Source organism: Macrotis lagotis, chromosome 7 (genome assembly GCF_037893015.1).
Source record: "Macrotis lagotis isolate mMagLag1 chromosome 7, bilby.v1.9.chrom.fasta, whole genome shotgun sequence".
NCBI lineage: Eukaryota > Metazoa > Chordata > Mammalia > Peramelemorphia > Peramelidae > Macrotis > Macrotis lagotis.
This window is the reverse complement of record NC_133664.1, coordinates 34,995,144-35,017,537: the sequence shown is the minus strand read 5'-3', so window position 1 is coordinate 35,017,537 and position 22,394 is coordinate 34,995,144. Positions and strand designations below refer to the sequence as shown.

General features: G+C 35.7%; 1 protein-coding gene, 1 non-coding gene and 1 pseudogene across 3 annotated transcripts in view; 1 reads left to right on the top strand and 2 right to left on the bottom strand.

The window, feature by feature from the left end:
* Positions 1–3,307, bottom strand: part of SATB1 (SATB homeobox 1) — a 156,966-nt gene extending 153,659 nt beyond the window's left edge. Inside the window, exons 1-2 of one of the 2 annotated variants that reach the window (XM_074195728.1) lie at positions 2,921–3,307; positions 591–890 (exon numbers count right to left, since the gene is read on the bottom strand). The gene's annotated coding sequence lies outside the window, so the exon portion shown is untranslated. The remainder of the gene's footprint in view (positions 1–590; positions 891–2,920) is intronic. The other variant, XM_074195731.1, reaches the window with a different exon arrangement.
* Positions 3,308–11,035: 7,728 nt separating this feature from the next.
* LOC141494623 (U6 spliceosomal RNA) lies at positions 11,036–11,142 on the bottom strand. Its single transcript, XR_012470515.1, has one exon. It is a non-coding gene; the product is annotated as a U6 spliceosomal RNA (small nuclear RNA).
* Positions 11,143–11,371: 229 nt separating this feature from the next.
* LOC141494020 (ferritin heavy chain-like) lies at positions 11,372–12,023 on the top strand (annotated as a pseudogene).
* Positions 12,024–22,394: the final 10,371 nt, after the last annotated feature.

Genomic DNA, 22,394 nt, shown 5'->3' with positions numbered 1-22,394 from the left:
ACTTCCATTACTAATGACCCCATAATCTAATTTTTGTCCTTCATTTTCTTTTTCTTTCTTCCTTTCTCTTTCTTTTTTCTTCCCTTCTTCTTCTCCTTCTTTTCTTCCTCTTCTTCTTTTTCTTCACTCCTGACTCCAGGGCCGGTGTTCTATCCACTGTGCCACCTAGCTGCCCCTAAGATATATTTCTTTACCCTATTAAGTGTGTGTTATTTCTTTCTGAACCAATTCTGATGAGAATGAAGGCTCCCTCATTTCCCCTTGCCTTTCCCCCTACCACTCTATTGCAAGAGTTCTTTCTTGACTCTTGTACATGAAACATCTTAGACCATTCTACCTCTCATTTCCCTTTCTCCCAGGACCTTCCTTTCTTGCCCATTAACTCCACCTTTATATCATACCATCATATTCACCTCCATTCTGTGCTTTCTCTATACATGCTCCTTATAACTACTCTATTAATTGAGATGGTTCATTTGAGTTATCAGAATCATCTTCCCTCGCAGGAATACAAATAGTTCAACATCATTAAAATCCTCATAGTCCTTCTCATCCACTCCCTCTATGCTTCACCTGAGTCCTGTATTTACCTTCTGTGGACTGGAACTTCTGGAAGCAGCTGCCAGGCGGCTCCTGAAGGGTGGCTCTGTAGGTCTGCATTCCTGGACACAGGATGTGCTGGGGGCCATGCTGACCCGGGTTCTGCAATTACTCTGGCAGAGGTTTCCCATTGATCTTCTAAGTTGTGCTTGGTGATCCCTGGGTTGGGAGGCCTGGAAACTTCTGCTGTCTTGTGCCCAAGTGCCCCCCAGGGACCCAGGCACTGGGCAGGCTCTTCCTGGAAGGCTGGAGCTGATTCACTCCAGCGGGGGGGAGTGGCTTGCCTTTTCCTTTTCCAATTCATTTTACAGATGAGGAAACTGAGACAAAAAGGGTGAAGTGATTCCTAAGGTTACATAGTTAGTAGGTGTCTGAGGTCATATTTGACCTGGAGTCTTCCAGACTTCAGACCTGATATGTCACCCAGCTAAATCCTGTGATCTTAAGATTTATTTGAATTTCAAGCATTTTCACAATAGGTGGGGGTGGGGTGGGGGAGCAAGAGAGAGGGAAAGAATTTTGAACTGAAAATAAAAAATTTATAAAAAGACTTATCTGGCTCTTTCCTTAGAACATGCTCCCCTCCCCTCTCAGCAACATTCCTCTATTCCTCTGTCCCCTCCTCACATAACCCATGATATAGCAGTCTGATGTAGACTATGGCCTAGTTTTCAGATTAATAACTTTAAATATAGAAAGACAATGATTATTAAATAAAGTTCCAAAAATCTTTTTTTTAAAGTTCATTGTTCCCAGGTTAAAAACCTCCTATCTTGGATAGTCTGAAGCTCTATCTCTCCATTTCCTTTTCATTTAATTGCTGCGTTTCTTCACTAAGTCTTGTAAATTTTATACTAGCCTGGAAAGAATTTTTCCATCTTATCCTAGGGAATATCTTTACTTCATAGACTACTCAAAGATACTTGCCTCTTGGTTAGTTTAGATTAAGGACAGAGAAATCAACCATCATCTAGCAGAATTAACTAGCCTTGGTGCTCTGTGATAAAGCAGGAGTTTCTAACCTCTGGCTATGTGAGACTGTGGAGATCCACCTTTCTCCCTCTCTTAATGTTGGGGAGTGAACAAGGTTGCTGATTGACCTGTGACTCCCAGATGACCAAATATCAAATTCGTCACTTCCCAGGTCAGGGATCCCAACTGATTTCTTCTAGCTCCATTCTCTATAGCATCCAAGTAGGGAAGCATTGGGGGAAATCGTCTGCTGGGTCATCAGTTTCGAATTGGAGCCTAAAAATTGGATAGTGCTGACAGAGCATCAAATATTGCTGAAACAAAAATTGAACATTGCTTCTCTCCTTCACACACCATGTTCTGAACAAAAGCCATCAGGAGCTCATCCTTTATGATCTTGTTTCTGAGGTGCTAATTCACAAAACAAACAGCACATGTTACCCCAGGCGCCATCATCTTTCAGGGGCTCTCCCAAGTTGCCTATATACTCTGAAATGGGTTGAGGCCCACAGAAAGCTCTAAACCTGTTTTAGAGCCAAATGGCTGTAGGTACTAAGGAATTATGCTTTGAATAAAACCTTGGGGGGAAAAAACCAAACACGAGATGCTAAACAAAGCATCTTAAAGAACTGATGAGAATGTACTTAAAAGGTTTAAACCACCAAGTAGAGTCCAAATAGTAAGTTTGTGTATATTCATAAAAAGGCTAGGGAGGAAATGATCGATTGAAAAAGCATTAATATAATGATATTATCATTATATTAATCTCCCTCTACCCATTCCTACCCTATCCAATCCATTCCCTGGTCTTGGTAATTCTCTTTTCTATATTGCTCTCTTATTTTTCTGTCTATTCACAAACCCACCACCTTAGTCAGGCCTCAGCACCTCTTTTCTGATTTACACTGATTTACATTTTCCAGTCTCTCCCCTCTCCAATCCACCCTATGTGGATCTTAAAACACAGATTTGACGCCGTCGCTGCGTTGCTCACACATCATTAGTAACTCCCTATTGTCTTTCCTCCTGCAGCTCTGCTTCATTTGAGCTTCATGAAAAAAGATACTCTTTGCTGTCTCTTTCTCCTTGACCCTATCCCCCACCTCATTCCATCTTCTTTGTGGCTGCTATCTACCCCCATTGGGATCCTCTCTTTCTTTTTGCAATATCTCTAGTACTTAGTATAGTCACTGACACATAGATAGTACTCAATATTTATGGAACTGAATGTAAGATTAACTATAAACTCTTCACCTTGGTATTTAATGTCCATGCAAAATAAAGCATGGGGATCTTTATAAGAAATCTTTTAAAAATTAAACAACAAACCACAATCCCATAAGGTTACCTGCTGATGGAAGACTTCATGGAATAAGCAAATGACATCAGAAATGCTATTGTGATGGAAACAGGAAATTCTTTGAATATTCCCTTGTGGTAGATCCTCCAACATGTCTGTCTTAAGTTTATTAAGTTATTCTGCTAGAAGTTTCAGCTGGTAGGCCATCACTTTTTCATCTTTGGCTTTCTTCATTGTCTGAGAGATAATGCTTCTGAATTTCTGATCAGTTTGATGAGGAATATTAGTTGAACAAATAATTCAATCAGTTTTCTGTTGCCAGTACCAGATTCTGTACTCCTAACAGTGAGACTGTTGAATTCCCATGCTTTTTCTGAATGTTTGGAGATTCTAACTTTCTTGCCATCTGCTGTACGGTGTCTTTAGGAACTGCTCTACTTCTCTGGTGATTCTGTTCTAGAATTGAATTGAATTGACTCCTGATTCAATTGGACAATCTACCTGTTCTCTAGGTTCCGAATTCACCAGAATGAGGGAAGTTGAAAGAGTGAGATCACAGGGGATGCTATACATAGCCAGTACTGGAGAAAGACTTATGGAATGATTAATTAAAAACTCATATTATAGATGGGCTATTTTCTGAAGTGCAATCTCCTGATATATTTGTAGAGTTAGGAAAACACTCAAGCCCCATTGACTTGTTTTAAGAATACCTGATATGCAAAAATTTGAACTTATGAAACCAATTCATTAGCTTTATGCCATTTCACCTGATGATTCCCTGGTTTACTGTAGGAGCTTCTTAAATGATCTCCCTGCTTCCAGTCTCTCCCATCTCCAATCCAACCTATACACAACTGCTAACCCAATTTTAAAAAACATATCTGACTGCATCACTGCATTGCTTACACATGGTTAGAAGCTACCTATTGTCTTTCCTTTAGCAGTTCTTTTTGGTTTTAGCTCCATGAAACAAGATGCTTCCTGATATTCCTTGCTCCCCAGTCCTATCCCCTACCTGTTTCCTTTTTCTTCTTTTTGTGCGTTTCCCTCCCTTAGATTGTAAGCCCCTAAGATGTAAAAATTTGATTTGATTTAAAACTGAATGATAAGTTCTCTGGTTTCCTGTCATCTCATGGAAGTGATCTGAAATTCTGAAGGGTTCTAGCAATGGCAAAACACACACACACACTGGTCCTACCAAGGTAGAAGGACTTGATGATGGAGGTGGCTTTGTTGTCTAAGAGTCGGCTGAGCAAAGTTTGGAGGGTCAACTTACCAAAGGCTTGCTCATTTGGGCAGAAATTTTTTTTGCCACAAAAGCTAGCACAGATATATATCCCTAGAAAGGGATATGATTGTAGAAGCTGAAGAAACATCAACATGGATGATATCACTTTCCTTTAAAAAAATAAAGCATTGACTTAAACCATTCCCACCCCCCATATTGTTTCTGTAGTTTTGTTTTGTTTTTTAGTTTTTTGCAAGACAATGGGGTTAAGTGGCTTGCCCAAGGCCACACAGCTAGAGGTTGGATTTCAACTCAGGTACTACTGACTCCAGGGCCGGTGCTCCATCCACTGTACCACCTAGCAACCCCGTTTGTATGGTCTTCTAAAGTTTTATATGCTTTTACAGACATTACTTCATTTTATTCTCACAACTGAGATGTTGCTGTAATACTAATGATAAATGATCAAACAATGATAGCTAGATAGCACTTTAAGTTTTGCTAAGTACTTTAGAAATATTTTCTAATTTTATCTTTTCAACAATCTTGGGAGATAGGTGATATTATTATCCCCATTTTACAGTTAAGGAAGTTGAGGTTGAGAGAGATAAGTTACTTGCTTGAAATCACTTAGTCAGTGGACATATGAGGTAGACATCAAATCCAGGTCTTCCTGTCTCAATTCAGAATTCTATCCATTGTGCCACCCACATAATTCTATGGAATGAGCAAAGTGAGGGAGTCTTTCATTGAATCTCAACCCAATATTGTTCTGATTAATTACAGCCCTGGCATAAAATAACACCTAACAAAATGCCTGCTTCGTACTGTCCATATGGCCCAGTTAAATACCCCGAGACAGGGACAAATCTTCAAGTTAATAAGATTTGAATAAAGTTTATCTTTAGATGTTGGCATTCCCTCCTATGATGCATATTTCAATCCATCCATAGCTATTCATGCAATATGACTCTTGGCCATGTCTTCTCATTGTTCTCCACAATGCTGGAAGATTTTTTTTCTTTATCTTGAAATGGTGAGGAGAAAGTTTCCCATTTGGTTAGCTCTTATTTCCCACTTGGCCAATGTATCTTCTACTTGGAAGAAATGGTTGCTCTCTTTTGAAGCTATGAAAAATATAAAAGTACATTCTCAAGATCCTTAGTTACTGAATAAATATTATGACACATGAGGTCTCTTTCATAAGGCACTAAGGATGATGTTCTGATGCACACCAGTCTGATAAAATGACTTCCAAATGGGACTACTTGAATGGAACTTTTGCTTTTAGGTCCTGCGATTTAGAGATTCTTGTGATAGATTTGTTATAATGGTAGGGTTGGGGAGACGAAGTTTCCTTCATTTCAATTATAGTATGAACATTGGATATAGGGTAATAAATACAGATCATAAGAGTCCATAAAGGGTAGAGTTTAGGTCTTTTTCATTCTCCCAATATTTTCAACAAAGTTAAAACAAATCTGTTCCAAGTACATTTGTATACACAAACCTTCCCGCAGAATATGGGAGGATTCAGTTTGGGTCTTTGGCATCAAAGCCCTTAAGAAGTTAATTTTCTATAACATGTAGCTTTAATGACCAGTGGAAACATTTTCTGGTTTCTTTCAAATTAACTTAAAAAGAGTCATTTTTTTTCTCTTTCTGAATTTGATCTGCATTAACTGGAGAAACTGTTCTGTGAAGTCTACATCCAGAATAGAAATCCTATCCATAAAGAAAATTTCTCCAGTTTCTTTACCTGGTTCCTCCTTCAATCTCCTGGCTGGAATAGTTGGAAAGGTATCACCTTCAATTTACATATTCCTCTTAGCAACTCCCTAGCAACCACCTGCTTTGGCTATAGAATTTCCAGAGCTAGCTTTTTTTCTTTTTTCCTTTAAACAGAACTTTGTTTCTTTTCTTTTTTTCTTAGAACTTGTTTCTTATCACAGAATATATTTGAACAAATATCACACAAAAAGTGCAACCAAGTTGTTGGCTTATTTTAATAGAAATACAACGTATTTTTCAGGATAGACCTTTTTATATTTTTTTAATCTTTGAACATAAATTATGATGTTGAGTTTTTTAATATTGATACTCATAAGAAGATTTCTTGAATTGATTTCAAACTTGTTTCAGATTTCAGAGCAGAGAGGGGTCTTGGTAGGATTGAATGTTATTGTTTGACCTTTGTTTTTGAAGAAGACCATGACAAAAGGGAAGCCATGACAAGCATGTGAATTGAATTTGAGTGAAAGGGTTCTGTGATAAGTTATCAGGTTTTTCTAGAGCCATCTGTGTCTAGTGGCCAAATATGGATCAGAATGACTGGAGATGACTCTGGAAGTGAGACAATCAGGGTTAAGTGACTTGCTCAAGGTCACACAGTTATTATCAAGTGTCTGTGGCAAGATTTGAACTCAGGTCCTCCTGACTCCAGGGTTGGTGCTCTAGCCACTGGGCCACCTATACTTTATTGGAGATGAGAATATTTTTAATTCATACCCTATTTCTGACTTCAGGATTGACATCATGAGCAAATGAAGTCTTGAACATGACTCATTTAGAGAAAGAAAAGACTTTTGACTTGTACATTCCCCTTATTGGTTGTTTTCGTGACAAAAAGGTTGATTTCACTTCTTTATGCTACCAAAAGCTTGGTCATCAAGTCAATAAACATCACATAATGTAGCATTTTGTCAAGGGAAGTGAAAGGAACAAGCATTTACATAGTGTCAGATACTATGCTAAACACTTTACAAAGATAATCTTAATAATGAAAATAATAATAAAAAAGAAAAACAGTTAATATTTATATAATACTTAATATATCGACTAAGTGTACAATTATTTCATTAATAATATAATAGTAATAATAATAATAATAATAACTACAAAGGATATATGAAGGAAGATGTTGTCTGCACCCAGAGGAAGAATTAATTGATGTAGACAATGATTTATATATGAGTGTATACATATAAATACATTCATATATACATAAACATATATTAAAATATACATTTTATACATATTAACACATACACAGACATACTATAATAGACTTATTACATATTATGCATATATGTATATATATTTGTGTCTAATGGTAGCTATCTCTACAGTGGGAGCAAAGGAAGAAGAAAAAAGAAAAAGAAAAAAGAAAAAGAAATATACAAGATAAATTTATTATATATTTAAAAGTTATCTCAAGTTGTTATCAGGTGCGATCATCTTTTTAAAAATTATGCTGTTATGGAAATAATTGTTTTATTCCACCAATTAAAAAATAAATAAAGGTTTTCAAGTCATAATAATAGCTAATATATGATGCTCACTGTATGACAGACACTGAAGCATTTTCCATTTATTATCTCATTTGATACAATAACTCTGGCAGGTAGGGCTACTATTATTCCTAATTTACAGATGAGGAAAACTGAGGCCAACTGGTTTCCCATCCTCACACAGCTAAAAAGTGTTTGATATTGCATTTGAAATCTGATAATCCTGATTCCAGGTCCACTCACTGTTGACCATGATACTGAGTTGCTCAGATGGAAGATTTTCTTTCAGAATGTTGTTCTTTTCTTTCCTGTCTCTGGACTTTAGTATCATTTGAAGTTGGGTTCCTGGGTCCTTTCTTCAATTCCAAGTTTAGGGTTACTTCTTCAAGATACAACAATGAACTTTTTCTTCTTGTGCATATTGTGAAATAAAGCTGATAGGGCTTAAAAGACCAACTTGAGTGGGAAAAGCATCCCCAAAGATTTATTTGTTTGTATTAGTGAAACTTTTAATAAAAGAGTGTCAAATTTCTCACATACTGGTATAGTTTTTAAAAAAGAGACCACTGAATTCAAATCCGGCCTCAGACACTTAATTCCCTAGCTGTGTGGCTTTGGGCAAGCCACTTAACCCCATTTGCCTTGCAAAAACCTAAAAAAATAAAAAAGAGACCAAAAAAACTTTCTTTCCCTTATGAATTTAAATATTTTTTAGGAATTAATATGAAATACAGAACAGAATTCAAACCACTGAGATTTTTTTTTATTTTTCCTGAAAAGGAGACAACTTGAAATCATCGTTCAAACAAAATGTATACTATTTTTAAAAAAGTCATCATTAATATGGTCTTTGGTTCAGCTTCTCATTTTCTGTCATTTCCCTCTGAGTTACTATAATCCTGAAGACAAGAACTTCATGAATCATGGGGATCAGTGTTTCACAAGACTCATTTTGTGACTGCAGTACATACATTTTGGGGAAATGCCCAACAGCAGTTGAAATTAGAATGTGCTGTGAATTCCAGAGTGATGTCACCATAATCTTGTAATGATTCTGTGACCCAAGAACTCCACCAACATGTATCTAATTTCAGACCAGACCTTGTCATTACCTTGTACATGATGACACAAATATACATAAACATATATATATATATATATATATATATATATATATATATACACACACATGTGTGGATGTATACATCCACATATATATGTGTATATATGTATACATATATGTGTATTTGTACCCAAAAGTTAGGAGATTGTAACTCCTGCTTGAAAGTCCCTATTTGCAGAGAGAGTTTCCTCTTTTGTTCTCACAGCTCACCTCTTGACTTTCCCATATGGAGAACTTTGCACATCATTTTGAATTTCCTAATGTACAGTTGCACGAAGTGATGGAGGGACCCAGGTATATCTGAGAGAGCACTGGATTTAGAGACAGGGGATCAGGATTGAAATCGCAATTCTGATATTCACAAGTCATGAATCTTTGGACAAAACATAGCATCACTCTTGGTGTTTCCTCATCTGTAAAGTACAGGGAGAGAAGTGTCGGATAAAGTGTCTTCCAGTTCCAAATCAGTGATGCCAGGTTTTGATTCAGAGAAAAAGATTAAAGGGAGATAAAAGAAGCCTTGATTTTGTCACTGTGTGTATGTGTGAGACACACTAAGTATGATCTTAGGCAAATTGCTTAATCTTTCATAGGGCTATTGTTAGGAAAATACTTTGTAAACTTTCTGCATCTTTAAGCTTTTCTTTCTGTCAATCTACTACTTTTTCATCTTTGCAGTTTTTATAAGGTAGTTTATGGACATGTCAAGGATACCTTAGATGAAAGCATGAGAAAAAAAGTGCACCTAACTGGCACAGTGGATAGAATTCTGGGTCTGAATCAGGAAGACGAGTTCAACTCTGATTTCAGACATTAGCTGTGTGACTTTGGGCAAGACATATAATCCTTCTTACCTCAGTTTCCTCATCTGTAAAATGATCTGGAGAAGCAAATGGCCAACCATGCCAGTAACTTTGCCAGAACTTGAAATGGGACCAAAATTGAATTGACTGACAACAATATTAACAACAAAAGGTCTCAGTAGATGATATTTATAGCAGACAATGCCTTCTGTCACATAATTCATCAAGCAATATATAGAATGTATGATCTTACTTTACCTTGCCACAAAAGTCCATCTCTGTGACATCAGCTGTTCATCCAATGATGCTACATCAGCATGAATCATGGAAGAACAGAATTTCAGAAGAATCACTATTTCTTTTTTTTAAATGTAAGCATTTATTTACTTTTTCCAACTACATGCAGTGGTAGTTTTCAATAGTCTTTTTTGTCAAGGTTTTGAGTTTTACACTTTTCTCCCTCCCTTCCTTCTCTCCCCCCTCCCTGTGACAGAATGCAATCTATTATAAGTTCTACATGTATAACCATGTTAAACATATATCCATATTAATCATGTTATAAAAGAAGAATCAAATCCAACTGAGAAAACCTCTAATGTTGATGTTAGTGTGTATAATGTTCTGAAAAAATATGCATTTCTAATAATACAAACACAATGTAAAATTTGTGGTGGCCTAAGCAGATAACAGAATTTATTAAAAATGAATGGGGAGGGGAGGAGCCAAGATGTCAGAGACTTCCCTGAGATCTTCTTAGATTCCCTCAGAAATGACATTAAATTAAGCCTCTAAACATTGTCTGCAGTGACAGAACACACAAAAAGTCAGAATGGAACAATTTTCAAGATAAGATATCTTGGAAAGTCTTTAGGAAAGTTCTGTCCCACTTAGGTGTAGGAAGAGTAGAGCCCAGAACAAGCAGGGATGGGGGAGAAGGATTAGACCCATTTTACATTGTGTTTGGGTTGTTAGAAATGGTGATTCTTCTGAAGAACATTATACATACTAATAGCAACATTGGGTGATGATCAACTATGATGGACTTGTTCATTCCAGCTACTGCTGGAATAATTAAAGACTCAGCCATGTCACAGAGCAGCAACTAAGGCCTGGAGATTCTAGTTCGGCAGGACTGCTGTGAGGGTTCCAGGCCCAGCACAGAAAGCATATTGGTGAGCCCGACCACCCCTGTGCAGCACCTCTACTAGGCTGGGCAACTCCAGTGCAGTAGGTAAGCTGCTAACACCTGAGGTCCCAGAGTGGAAAGTTACTGAGCAGTCCCCTTGTCCCAAGTATAAGAAGATTGGAATAATGCTCCCTGTGGTCCAGGGCAGAGCCCAACTATAAAAATCATGAACTAGGCTAAAAAATGAATAAGGACCATATAAAATTATTTTGGTGACAAGGAAGCTCAAAACAGCATCTCAGATGGAGGACATTGGGAAAAGGCATGCATGTCACATTTCAGAGGGGAATATGAATTGGTTTCAAGTTCAAAAAGTCCTCTTGGAAGAGGTCAAAAAGGATTTTAAAAATCAAGTAAAAACTGGGAAAGAAATGAGAGGTATGCAAGAGTCAACAGCTTAAAAAAGGAAGCACAAAAATTGACTGAAGAAAACAACTCATTCAAAAATACAATTGGCCAAATAGAAAAAGAAAACAACTTTTTTAAAAACAATAGAACTGCCCCAATAAAAAGAAAATCAATAGAAGAAAATAACTCCTTTATGCTTCATGAATCTGCGTGTCATCCTTGCGCAGGGGCCATGCTAATCTTCTCTGTATCGTTCCAATTTTAGTATATGTGCTGCCGAAGTGAGCGCAGAACAACTCCTTTAAAATTAGAATTGGTCAACTAGAGAAGGAGACACAAAAACTGACTAAAGAAAATAATTCCTTAAAAATTAGAATTGGGGCCAGAAGTGCAAGGAAGGGGAGTCATTGTGGTTTCCTGCTACAACAGTGCTTGAATGGAACCTACTGCTTCTCTACCTTTACCTCCTATAACCAATACTTCTATCCTACCATTTGAACAGGAGCCTTCTATCTAAGATGCCCCTGGCCATTCCTGCCCCAACTTTTCACAGCCTTAGCCAAAGCCTCTGCCCAGCTACCTCTTATCTCCTCTTCCTTCTCCACTATAAAATCTTTACCATCTCTGCCAGCAATGTGACCTCATCTCCCTCTCAGGTGTGACAGATCTATCACCAGGACTTGTAGGCCACCATTATTTTACAGATCAACCTGGAGTTCCATACCTTCTACATCTTTCTATTCATGACTTACTACTTCAACTGAAATGATGTGGCATTGAAGAAATTTGCTAAGTATTACTCACACTAATCCCAGAAGGTGAGGGAACATGCTGAGAAGTTAATGAAACTCTCAAACCAATGATGTGGACAGATCTTTCTGCAAGACATCAAGAACCCAGACTGTGACAACTGAGAGAATAGACTGAAAGCAATAGAGTGGGCTCTGAATTTGGAAAAAAAATGTAAATAAGTCTTTACTTGAATTGCACAAGATGGCAACTGATTAAAATGACCCCTGTTTAAATGATTTCATCAAAACCTGGATGAACAATTTATGTCCATCAAATATCTGGGTGATCCTATAATCAACCTGTGCAAAATGGGGGCCCCAAATTCTGGTATATCTTTTCAACAAGCCCACCATTGGAGACAATGACAATGAGAGTTAAACCATATCTGCTTACCCCTACACCTAGGAACTGTAAGTGTGACTCCTACTGTCTTTCAGTGATTGCATATTTCTTGGTTATCTGACCTTTTCATAATCTTACCAAAAAGCTACCATCATTTACATTACAAAAAAATGACTTGGTATTGATGAAAAAATTACAATTGTGTAAGTGGCAGCTAATATCTCTGTGGACACCAGGAATCAGTCACATAACATTAAAAAAATATATAAAATACCTCATTGGAAAAACAACTGACCTGGAAAATATCCAAGGGAGATAATTTAAGAATTATTGGAGTACCTAAAAAACCTGATGAATAAAAAGAGCCTAGATATCTTTCAAAATCTATCAAGGAAAATTGTCCTGATATACTAGAACCAGAGGATAAAATAATCATTGAAACAATATACCATTGATCTCCTCACAGAGATCTCCAAGTGAAAATTCCAAGGAATATTATAGCCTATTTCCAGAATTATCTGGTCAAAGAGAGAATATTGCAGTTAGAAAGAAACAATTCAAATACCAAGGAGTCAGATTATACAAGACTTAGCAACTTCAACATTAAAGAGTCAGAATATGATATTACAGAGGGAAAAGGAGTTTGAATTACAACCAAGAATTAACTATCCAGCAAAACTGACCATACTCTCAAGCAAAAACATAAGCATTCAATGAGATCAGAGACTTTCAGACTTTCTTGATGAAAAGACAAGAGTTGAACATAAAATTCAATTTCTAAATAAAAGATTTAAGAGAAACATGAACAAATAAATAGAAAAGAAAAAAAATATTACTCAAGGCTAAGCTATTTATGTTCCTACAGGGAAGATGACCCTTAAAAATTGTATCTCTATTAGAAGGAATATACTTAGAGGGAGTGGGCATCAGTTGATTTTTAAATGATGATATAAAAAATTAAAGCATTAAAAAAGGATTGTTCTGGGAAGAAAGGAAAGGGGGAGGCAGAATAGGGTAAATGATACCACATGAAGAGGTGAAAAGTTTCTATTACAGTGGAAGGAGGGAAGGAAGGGAGAGAGAGAATTGCTTGAGTTGAATTTAGGTTAAAGAAGGAATAACATGTATACACTGTTGGATTTAGAAATTCATCTTACCCTATAGGGAATTGGGAGAGGAAAGAAAAGGGAGATTGATAGAAGTGAGTTAGAATACAGAATTAGTAATTTGTGAATGTGAATGGAATGAACTCTCCCATAAAACAGAAACGGGTGTGGATTAAAATTCAGAATCCTAAAACATATTGTCTACAAGAAAAACACATTTGAAGGAGAGAGATACACAATGAGTAAAGTAAAAGGCTGGAGAAGAATATTCTGTGTTTCAGTTGAAGTTTAAAAAGCAAGGGTAGGAATCTTTATCTCAGACAAAGCAATTTCAAAAATAGGCCACATTAAAAGGGATGAGGAAGGAAGCTACATTCTCCTAAAAGGCTCCATTGATAATGAAGTAATTTTAAGCATCTATTCATCAAGTGGTATAGTATAGAAATTCTTTGAGGAGAAATTAAATGAGTTACAGGCAGACATAGATAGCAAAATTATACTGGTGGGCAACCTCAACCCCCTTTTGTTGGAATGAAATAAATCTAATTAGAAAATAAGCAAGAAATTAGGGAGGGGAATAGAATTTTAGAAATGTTAGATATGATCAACCTCTAGAGAAAACTGAATAGGGATAGAAAGGAATATGCCTTTTTCTCAGTAGTACATGGCACCTGCACAAAAATTCAACATGTAATAGAGCACAAAAACCTCACAATCAAATGCAGAAAGACAGAAATATTAAATGCATTCTTCTCAGATCTTGATAAAATAAAAATTATGTATAATAAAGCATAATGTAAAGATAGGCTAAAACTAATTAAAAACTAAATAATCTAATTTTAAAGAATGAATGCATCAAACAACAAATCTTAGACAATCAATTATTTCATCTAAGATAATGACAATAATGAGAAAATGTGTAAAAACTTGTGGGATGCAGCCAAAGCACTTATAAGGGGAACTTTTATATCTTTAAATGCTTACATGCATAAAATAGAGAATGAGGAGATCAATGGATTGGGCAAATATATAAGAAAACTGGACAAATAAATAGAAAAAACAGACAAATTAAAAAAATTAAATCCCCAAATTGAAAATTCTCAAAATCAAAGGAGAATTTAATAAAATATAAATATAAATATAATAAAATATAAAATAAAATAAAATATAACAAAGCTATTGAACTAATTAATAAAACTGAATTGGTTTTATAAAAAAAATAAAATAGACAAACTTTTGGTTAATTTGATTAAAAAAAGAAAACCAAATTACCAGTATCAATAACCAAATGAAGAGGAAATTAAAATAACAATTCAGAACTATCATGCCCAACTGTAAGTCAAAAAAAGTCTGACAACCTATTTTTCAAGGAGGTGTTTTCTTCAATCAGCTTTTACATCTCCTTTTTCATTTAGTCAATTCTATTTTTTATAGGAACTGTTATCTTTTTCCATTTGTCGAAATGTATTTTTGAAGGAATTATTTTCTCTTTTCATTTTACAATTATATTTTTAAAGGATTTCTTTCCCCAATTTTTCCATTTCATCTTTAAAATGTTTTCTGAACTCTTCTCAGAAATCTTTCTGGGCTGAAGATCAATTCATATTCTCCTCGCAAGCATCACATATAGTACTCATTCTCCTCTCTTTTTCTGAGTTATTGTTCATCCTTATCTCCAAGGTAACTTTCAATAGATTCTGCTTTTCTCTGATCTTTCTTAATCATTTTGGCTTTTATTACCTATGGGGAGAGAGGGGGAAGGTGTCTTATATTGGGGAGGGACTTGCTTGCAGACCTTCAGTGTTGAGAACCTTAGAGGTTTGCTTATTGGCCTGGGGACCTCGATGTTAGGAACTCCAGGATGTTGCTGAGTAGATAGGCTGGTAAGGAATGCCAGAGGCAACTCTCTCTGGACAGTCAGCACTGAGGATGTTGGCTGCCCACCCACTCCCTGGGTTTTTGAAATGGTGGGAATGCATAGGACTATCTCTGGACTATCCAAACTGGCAGCCCAGTCACTGGGTTAGGTGGTCTAGGTTGGAAACACCAGAGACTATGTATTTGGACCTTCAGCACTGGGGAAGTTAGCTTCCCACTCCCTGGACCATTGGGGAAAGTGGGAACACCTGAGTTGTCTCTAAGCTGTCTCCTCCAGGGAATGTCAGGTTCTCTCTGCTAGGGACTCCAGAGGCTCATTGCCTGGGGCTGGTGATCCATACCAGTTAACAGCTGAATGGGGGTCCTGGGCATTTGCCTAGGAGATTTACCAGTGTGCTAGAGCTCTTTTAGATCACCCACTTCATAGCTCAAACTATAAAAGCTTCCATTGGAGATCTCCCCTACAGCCAAGGATCTCAAGTTAATTCCTTGCCTCACCCTGCCTCTGGTGCTTTGGGTTTCTGCTCTCTACCCTAGACACACTCACACTCATACCCCCCTTCTGTGTCCCCCCCCATTCCCTCCCCCCATGACAGACCTTGCTGGAAGATGTTGCATCCTCTTCTTTTCTGGGTTCTGGTGCTCCAAAATCTGTTAAGAAGGTTGATTAATGTCATTTCTGAGGAAAACCCAGGAGAGCTTAACAAGGTTCTGGGTTCTCTCTGCCATTTTGACCAGGAGTCCTAAATCTGACCATCCATAAGAAATAGATGAATATTTATGAAAATACAAATTATTCAGATTAACAGAAGAGGAAATAAAATCTTGAGAATTCCATTTTAGGAAAAGAAATTGAAAAGGTCATCAATGAACTTCCTCAGAAAAAAGTCTACAGGACCAGATGGATTTACAAATGGATTCTACCAAACATTTAAAGAATAATTAATTCTAATTCTATAAAAATTATTTGAAAAAAGCAAAAATTTCAATAAAATATTAGCAAAGCAATTATAGCAATTTATCACCAGGTTCATATACTATGACCAGGTGGGACTTATACCAGTAATGTAGGGATGGTACAATATTAGGAAAACTCTCAGCATAATCCACCATATCAATAACAAAAGCAACAGAAATCATACGATTATCTCAATAGATGCTGAAAAAACTTTTGACAAAATACAGCATCCATTCCTATTAAAAACAATGAAGATAAAAGTATAAATGAAGTTTTTCTTAAACTGATAAGTAGTATCTAAGTAAATTCATCAGCACATATTATGTGTAATGGGGATAAGCTAGAAGCATTCCCAATAATATCATGGTTGAAACAAGGATGCCTATTGTTACTTCTATTATTCAATATTGAATTAGAAAAGCTAGCTTTAGAAATAAGAGAAAAAATGGAAATTGAAGGAATTAGAATAGGAAATGAGAAACCAAAACTCCCTCTTTGCAGATGATATGATGGCATACTTAGAGAATACTAGAAAATCAAACAAAAAAATTTGAAATAACAGCTTTAGCAAAATAGCTAAAATAGCAAAATCATTAGCATTTCAATATATCACTTGCAGCAAGAAATAGAAAGAGAAATTCCATTGAAACTAAAGACGACATAAAATACTTGGGAGTCTGCCTGGCTAGACAAACCCAGAAACTATAAGAACACAATTACAAAACTATTTTCAAACAAAAATTTCAGACCTAACAATTGGGAAAATGTCAATTGTTCATGAGTAGGCAGAGCTAAAATAATAAAAATGACAATTTTACTTAAATTAAATTACTTATTCAATGCCATACCAATTAAACTATCAAAAATTATTTTATAGAGATAGAAAAATTGTACCAAAATTCATCTGAAGGAACAAAGGTCAAGATGACCAAAGGAATTAATGAAAAAATGCAAAGGAAGGTAACATAACCATACCAATTCTAAAACTATATTGTAAAGGCAGTCATCAAAACTATTTGGTAGAGGCTAAGAAACAGACTGGTAGATTAGTGAAATATATTAGGTATAAAAGAAACACTAGTAAATAATCACAGTAATCCACTATTTGTTAACCCAAAGACTAGCTTCTAGGATAAGAATTCAGTATTAGATAAAAACTGCTGGGAAAACTGGAAAATAGTGTAGCAGGAACTAGGCATAGACCAATATCTCACACCAAGACAGGATCAAAATAGGTTGATGATTAGACATAAAGGGTGATACCATTAGTCAATTAGGACAACAAAAAGTAATTTCTCTGTCAGATCTATGAAGAAAGGAGGAGTATATGACCAAACAAAACATAATAGAACATTAGAATATACAAAATGAATAATTTTATTACATTCAAAAAGTTTTGTACAAATGGAACCCATGTAAACAGGAATGGTTGCATACCTATGTAAAATGAATGAAGAAAACTGAGAAATCATTTTCACAGTCAGCATTTTTGAGTTGTCTAAATTTTCTAAAATGCCTAGAGAATTAAGAAAAAATTATAGGACTGCAAGTCATTTCCAAATGATCACAGGCCATGGCCAGTTTTTAAATGAAAAAAATAAAACTATAGTTACATGAAAAGTGCTCTATATCATTATTGATTAGAGAAATGAAAATTAAAACAATTCTGAGGTACCAGCTCACACTTATGAGACTGGCTAACATGAAAGAAAAAGAAAATGATCAATGTTGGTGGGGATACGGAATAATGGAACACCAATTCATTATTGGTAGAATTTGTGATTCAACCATTCTGGAGAGTAATTTGTAGCTATGCCCAAATGGCTTTAAAATAATGCATACCCTTTGATCAAACAATGCCACTACTAGGTCTGTATTCCAAAGAGATCATAAAAAAAGGGGAAAAGGATCCACATGTACAAAACTATTTATAGCAGTTCTTTTTGTTTTGGTAATGAATTAGAAACTGAGAGGAATTCCATCAATTGGGGAATGACTTAAGAAGTTTTGATATATGAATGTAATGGCATATTATTCTGTAATAGAATATAGAATGAAATGGAATATTATTCTGCAAGAAATAAACAGCAGGAAATCTGAAAGGAAAACCTGGAAAGAGCTACATGAACTGATGCTGTGTAGAATATGAGAACTGGAAGAACACTGTAGAATTGGAAGAACCCAGTAACAGAAACATAGTGTTATGATCAATTTTACCTCTTTTCAGCAATACAGTGATCAAAGAGAATTCTAAAAGACTTGGGATGGAAAATGTCATCCACATCAGAGAAAGAACTATGGAGTCTGAAAGTAGACAAAAATATGCTATTTTCATTTTTAAAATTTTGTTTTATGTTTTTCTTTCTCCTGATTTTTTTCCTTTTCTGATCCTTATTTTGCAATCTGACTGATATGTAAATCAAACAAGCAAACAATGAATTGTGCATGAGAAGTGACATAAAAGACATCAAGTATATCTACGCATGGCCATGGGCCAACCATATGTTGAGTACAAGGGATGACCATATGGGCAACCTAATGTTTCACTGATCTTCATTAAATGTTAAAGGAACTGGAGGATGACCACCAAAGCAGTGGGCAGAGACTCTATGGAGAATTTATGGAAATTCACATAGAAGAGGATAAAATTATTTGTACTGGTGGAAGGGATACTCACACTGATGAGATCACAGATCCATACCAATATTGATTTAATATAATAATCATTTGTTAAAGTAAATGTAGCTCCAATTGCCTTTGCAATATGATTCCACTAACTAGTAAATAGAATCTCTTTTGTTTTACCTAATAATATTCATCTGGGTTTTAAAGTATAGTTGAATGTTTAATCCCTTAGACTCGTGGTGGGACAATCATATTTGGAGAGGCTTTTTCTTTCTAGGAAAAATGAAGTATAGTAGATAGAGAACCAGCCTTGTAATAAGGAAATTTGGGGTTCAGTTCTGAATTCCCTCCACATAGTGAGTCTGTGATCAAATGTTCAAGTGGAATGTCATTTAATCTCTTGGTACTCTAGGCAGTGCTCTAAAACTGTAAGATACAGATAAAGTGCCAATTTGCATTCATAGACAAAGTTTCTTCACTCGAGAGTTTGCTATATCAATGAAGTGACTGGATCCTCTGTTTGCTTAACTCTATTTTTCTTTCTCCATCTAAGCCTTGTTTTTATCATTTTTGTTTCTAAGATTTTATTAATAATGCATTAAATATTCTCATGTACACATTAATTATTGTGATGCATGTCAAGAGAAATGGACTTGTTATCTAGTGAGAGGGAGTGATAATTGATAGAAGACCTATAGGTTCCATTGTTATTCATACAAGGTCAAGAACTCTTGAGTCCACTTTGGATAGACCCCTTGTAAAAAGTTCTGTGGATAACATGCAAAGGATCACAGAGGATGGACCAGCATGGCTACATTGTGGTCTTTATCTTTGGAGAGGCCACCCATGCTGATGAGCTAGAGACCCATCAAAGTAGCCAAGTCGCCAAATTGTTAATTAGTGAGATGATAGTCAATAATTATTAAACAGGGGAGGCTAGGTGGCGTAGTGGATAAAGCACCGGCCCTGGAGTCAGGAGTACCTGGGTTCAAATCTGGTCTCAGACACTTAGTAATTACCCAGCTGTGTGGCCTTGGGCAAGCCACTTAACCTCGTTTGCCTTGCAAAAACCTAAAAAAAAAGATTTATACAACATAAAACACTCAAAAAATAAAGGGAGACAAATGATTACAGAGGTTCACTACTCATGGTGGGGCAATACCAATATAATAAAAATAGCAATGTTTAAAAAAATAATTATTAAACAACTACTATGATCCAGGCACTGTTCTGATCATATATAGAAAAATGCAAAAGAGTCTGGGATCTTTTAATCTGTCTTATAATACAGAGTGAAAATTATGTCCAGATTTTCACAATACTTAAATTTCTGGTTTAAACCTTAAGGGTATGCCAATTCATATCATTAAAGATGATGGTGATATATGAATTGAGCTTGAAAACTATAATTGTGGACATACTGAGGCAACTGGATAGAGGAGAGCTTCAACTAGTATATTCTGAATAATTTCATAGGATCATATGCAGAAATTATCACTTAATTTGAGGTTATATCATAGGATTTAAATGCACAATGGATTCTAGAGATTGTCTAGTCTTACTTTTTAAATTTTTATCGAGTTTTATCAGTACTTTTTTATTATACCACAATCATTTTTCAATATTGCCCCCTCATCTTACAAATGAGATAACATTGTCTAAAAAGGCTGAAACTCACTGAAGACTACAAAAATCATAAATGGTAAAGTAATGATTCAAACCCAGGTCTTATTATTTCATTTCACTGGCTCCCTCCCCACTACCCTTTCCCCGAACCACACATACTTCAAGTTGATCCCCTGTAAACTTATTTCCTCCAGGATGCCAGGTAAACAAAGCTTATGTCTTTCTGTCAAAATAAAAACTTTTCTTTGTTAACCAGGTCCAAAGGGATGATACCTGTTGAACCCTGAAGAATGATAGTTCTAATCAGAATAAACATGTTAGAATATATATACCCAGTCAATGGAAGAATTCTTGCTTTATGTGCCCTGGATTCTTTGAAACAGAAATCCATTCTAAACTCACAGTCAAATTATGTTACTGCTTAGACATTTTCCTGTGACTCCCAGTAACATGGTGACTAACTAATGGAGTGTGGTTTCATAAATGAAAACATAAGCTCTTATGAACTTGCAATAGTAGCTCTAATTTATGAATAATCAAAATCTTCACATTTCTTTTAATTTACTATACATACATATTACTTCATTTTATTTTCTCCTCAACATGGAATGATCATTTGTTTCTTGTAGTCCAAAACCTTGTTATTATGCTGAAATATAATTATTCCTTGCAAAGAAGAAACCTGACCAATTTCATGGAGAGCCTAGGGTGAGTTAAATGCTGGTATCATGAGGGAATTCATTGATCTCACATAGATACTATTTCTTACCAATAGGTATGATATAAGACTCGTGCCTTATATAGATGGTCACTATCATTGTATAATTCTTTGTTCATATATATGGAGAAATGATTTTATCATCTTAGAGAGTTTCTTAGAGATGCAGAGATTAAAGTCCCTTCCTGGCCCAGGCTCCCACAGAAATGTGACCTAAACCCAAGTATTTTATTTGCTATCCACTATTCCATGCTTGTAAGTCACTGCTCTCACTGACTAAAAGGTGCCAACCTCTATCAATAGTGGGTCTTTCTTCATCTGAAAGTTCCCTATAGCAATGAAATCACAGGTCCATGTCCTATAACTATTTCTATGCTTATGATTGTGGGATGACAAGATTATCTCCCAATATAATTATCTCAGAAGTTAGAGATATGTATTAAGTATTCCCTTCCCAAAAAAATCTCTTTTATTGCTTATCATACATTTCCTTGTATCACTGAAATTTGTGTCTGTGTCTTCACTTAGCTACTCAGTGGAGAGGTAGAATAGTGGAAAGAACCCAGGGTCTAGAGATAAATGAATTCTTTGTTATGATTTTTTGGTCATTTCAGTTATGTCCAACTCTTCATGACCCCATTTTTGTCACATAGATACAGGAGTGATTTGTCACTTCCTTCTCCAGACCATTTTATAGGTGATAAAACCAAGGCAAACACATTTAAGTGACATGGTCAGTTAACCAGCTAGTATGTGTTTAAGTCATATTTGAAATCAGGTCTTCCTGACTTGAGGCTCAGCATTCACTGCTCCACCCAGCTGCCTCTAACAAACCCTAGATTTACTAATTATTACTTTCTGTTGATGGATGAGTACATTTGCTTTATCCAGGTCACAATTTTCTCATCTATAAAATTGGGAGTTGGACTAAAGAGGCAATTTGGTACAATGGAAAACTTGCTGGATTTAACATCAAACAACAGTTTCAAATCCTGACTCCATGATTTACTAGAGGTGTGAACCCAGGTAAATCACTTAACCTCTCTCCATTTCTGTGTTTTCAACCATCAAATGAACAGATTGAACTAAAGTCCTGACTCTGGGACCTTAATCCTCTGATAATCCCTCTTAATTATTGTGATTTTCCTTCTTTTAATTTATTTTTTTATTTATCCTGTACGTAACTTGCTTTATATCTTCATTTATTCATTCAATAAGCATTTATAAACCAGGCACTTTGATAAACGCTGGGGGTACAAAAAAGAGACAAAAGATTATCCATGCCTTTACAGGCATGGGAGACAGGGGAGACAACATGCAAACAAATATGTACAAAGAAAGACACACATATGATGAATGGGAAAAAATTCAAAGAGGGAAAACACTGGAATTAAAAAGGGTTATGTATATGTCAGTATGTGGAGGTGCTCTACAAATATCTTATTTGACTCTCACAATTACCCTGGGAAGTAGGTGCTATTATCCCTATCTTCAAA